The sequence below is a fragment of the Eubalaena glacialis genome, chromosome X (genome assembly GCF_028564815.1).
Source record: "Eubalaena glacialis isolate mEubGla1 chromosome X, mEubGla1.1.hap2.+ XY, whole genome shotgun sequence".
NCBI lineage: Eukaryota > Metazoa > Chordata > Mammalia > Artiodactyla > Balaenidae > Eubalaena > Eubalaena glacialis.
The window spans coordinates 123963226-123967169 of NC_083736.1; positions in this window are offsets into that span (position 1 = coordinate 123963226).

Below are 3944 nucleotides of genomic sequence, written 5' to 3' on the forward strand. Positions count from 1 at the left end.
ATCAACTGATTGTAGATGTTGACCACATCTACAAAATACTGTCACGGCAACACTGTGATTAGTAGTTGATGGAATAACTGGGGACTGTGGCCTAGTCAAGTGGACACATAAAACTGACCATCACACTTGTGAAACAAATATTCATACTTGACACCCATTCTAATCCATAGGCTGCAGGGAGGCTTTTGCATGGCTGCTGCCCTCAATGCTCCTAGACATTTTTCATTTCTTTCTGGGTTTAAGGCCATGTTCCAGATGGTTAAAGCTGCTGGAAGTCCCACCTTCAGATAACTGAAACAGTTCTGTACGGTTCTTGGAATTCACATATTAAATTTAATTTTGAAACCAAAATAATTATTTGACAAATAGAATCATAAATGTATAGGTGATATGCAGAGGGGTTCCTCCAAATCAGATGGGGCCTACAATGTACAACAAAGGATGATTAAGACAAAGGGGAAGAGAACAGGACAGCCAGGAGACAGGAGAGAGCTCTGGGACTGAAGTAATGAGAAGCTTCATGCCATGATTGGGCTAATTGTTCTATAGGAAACTCTATAAGAAGTAACTCATTATTTGAGGTTCAGGTATTTATACATATAATCAGGAAGAAAACACCCTAAATTAATCTATGGATTTGGGTATGGTGACCTGAAATTAAAGACATGTTATTGAGAAGTAATGATAATCACCAAGCACTGTGCTAAGTGTTTTGCATAAGGATTATCACTTTTATTTCTCAGACAAGATTTTATAAAGGTAGGAGTAAACAGATCATATCATGATCCTGATGCTGTAAGTGCTCCTTCAGTAATACTGTAGATGAAAAGGAAATCTCAGTTGAGTAGACAGAAGTAACTAAAATATAAAGTTGAGGATGTGCTGATGTTTGTTTGGAAAATACAATAAGGTCTAGAAAAATATGAGCTTCTTGCTACCAGGAAAGCTGATGACTAAATTGTACTGGGGGACCTTGTTGTCATTGAGGGGGTGGATGTTGGTGGGGAGACAGTACAGAGGTGAAGAGAATTTAGTAAATTTGAGGCATATGTCTCTAAACATCTCTGAAAGGATGAGAACCATTCCCATTGGGAGCAGCTCTGATTAACTGACCCCAGCATGGGGCCCCAAGAGGTGAATAATGTTTGGTTCAGGAATCCCAGCAAACATAATCCAGAGACAGCTGAGTCAGCCTTCGGGTGGCTGAGACTGAAGGGTAAATATGGGCTCCAAATCTAAAGGCCCTTGCTTCCCAGTGCCCAGGGGAACTGCCTTTGGTCTGCGATTGGAAGCAAGGATGGACTAGAAAGTGAAACTAGGGAGATCTGTTAGAATCTGATCTGCAATTTACAGAGCTTGCGTGTAGTTTGCTTCAGTAGTTCCTCAGAGAGTCTATCCTCAGCTTATAATTATAAACATCCCTTACAGATGAATCCCAAATTATGAACATCCGTTACTTATGAATGGCTTCCCTACCTTCTGCTTTCCCCTCTGATGCTGCCAACTGTGAGTCTCCTTTCCTTCCCATGCCTTGGGCCCCCGCCTTCCCCGTCTACCATCCATCAGTGGCATAGATGATTGACCCACGCGCTCATCCCCTGATCCCATAAGCACTGTCTTTTTCTTCTCCCTCTCTCACTCCCTATAGGAACAACAGCATCATTGTTCTCCTGGTTTTTCCTTCCTCAAAATTTTCCTCCATGGGGACAGCATCTCCTCATTTTCAGCTCTTCCTCAACCTAGGCTCCAGTGGAGCATGGCTCCATACTTGGGGATGAAGTAGCAGGTTGTGGTGGAAAGAGAACTCACTTTAGACTCTCTTGGATTTGCGTCCCAGCTCCATCTCTCTGAGTTTGATTTACTTATCTATAAAATGTGAATAGTGGGCTTCCCTGGTGGCGCAGTGGTTGAGAGTCTGCCTGCCAATGCAGGGGACACGGGTTCGAGCCCTGGTCTGGGAAGATCCCGCATGCCGCGGAGCAGCTGGGCCCGTGAGCCACAATTACTGAGCCTGCGCGTCTGGAGCCTATGCTCCGCAACAAGAGAGGCCGCGATAGTGAGAGGCCCGCACACCGTGATGAAGAGTGGCCCCCGCTTGCCACAACTAGAGAAAGCCCTCGCACAGAAACGAAGACCCAACACAGCCGTAAATAAATAAATAAATAAATTTATTAAAAAAAAGAACAAATTACAATTCCCTATCAAATTACCCATGACATTTAAAAAAAAATGTGAATAGTAATACCTATTTTGCCTACCTCAAAGGGTTTTTGAGAATAGCAAAATCAAACTGAGTTAATGGAGAAGAAAGTACTGTGCCAACTCCAAACACAAATACCCATATCTTAAGCGGAGATAGAAAAACACAGAGCCCAAGACAAAAACACGCTGAGAAACTCAGGACCTAGGAGAGAGTAAACAAAATGGATTATGAAATTTTGCTTTGAGGCTTGGGGCAATTTTTTCGTTGTTTCTGAGTGAAAGCAATGTTCTTTTGTGAGCTGAAAACAATCCTGATCAAGGCTAGGTAAGAGCAGCGCTAGTGATGCATCCGTATCCATAAGCTTTGAAGTAAAATTAGACATTAAAAAAACAAACAAACAAAAAAACCCCCAGTGCCCTCAATCTCTAAAGCCCTGGAAAATGGCCCAAACTCACCTTCAGCTTCTCCACAGAAGTCTCATCTACCTCCTTATTTTTCTTAATTACATCTGACTTACTTTAAGCAGTCTTCAAGAAAAACAAACACTACTTACGCAAGTATATGACATTTCATTTGCTGGTATTAGAACATGATAGAGAACTGGTGCATATGTATTTTTAAAAGTATCTACATATGCCCTTTTAAAATGCACTTTTTGATGTCTAAAATGAAAGCTGACTCCACAGTCACTTTTGTTTTCCAAATTTTTTTTTTAAAAACTTTTGGACATACAGTATTTGGGCCATCCTATGGGTTAAATAGGGTTTTGTGGGCCAAGCCTTAGACCCTAACTAGAGAGGCAGCATGTTGGTAATAGAGCATAAATTAAGGGTCAGAACATGGGTCAGAACAGAGTCCCAGCTCTGTGACTTACTTGCTCTGTGACCTTAGTTTTTGTGAAGCTCAGTTTTCTATTCTATAAAATGGAGATGATACCTACCTTTCTGGGTTGTAGTAATAACTACAGATTATGTATATTCACTTTCCTGTTCCTGCCATAACGAATGACTTCAAACTCAGTGCCTAAAACAACACAAATTTTTTATCTCACAATTTCTGTAGGTTAGAAATCTGAACTGGGTCTCAATGGGCTAAAATCAAGGTGTCAGCAGGGCTGTATTCCCTTCTGATTCTCTCTTTAGCAGAGAATCTGTTCACTTGCCTTTTTCAGCTTCTAACGCCTTCCTGCATTCTTAGTTCCTTCCTCCATCTTCATGGCTAGCAATGTTGTGTCTCTTGGAGCATTCTTTCATAGTAAATCTTCCCTTCTCTCCCTTCTACTCTTCTCTTCCACTTTTGAGGACTCTTGTGATTACACTGGACTCACCTGGATAATCCAGGATACTCTTCCCACAAATAAAGGTCAGTTTATTAGCAACCTTAATTTCATCTGCAACCTAATTCCCTTTTTCCACGTTACCTAACGTATTCACAGGTTCCAAGGGTGAGGATGTAGAAATTTGGGGGGCTCATTATCCTACCTAGCCCACTTGCACATAATAAACTTAAAACATTTTTGAATAATTTTAAATTTGCAGAAAAAATGTGAAGGCAATACAGAGAGGGTTCTCAGATCCCCTTACCCATTTTTCCCCTAATGTTAGCATCTTACTTTACCATAGTACATTTGTCATAATTAGGAAACCAATACTGGTATATTACTATTAACTAAACTGCAGACCTTATTAGGATTTCCACTAATGTCCGTTTGTTGTTTCAGGATCCAATATAGAATACAATA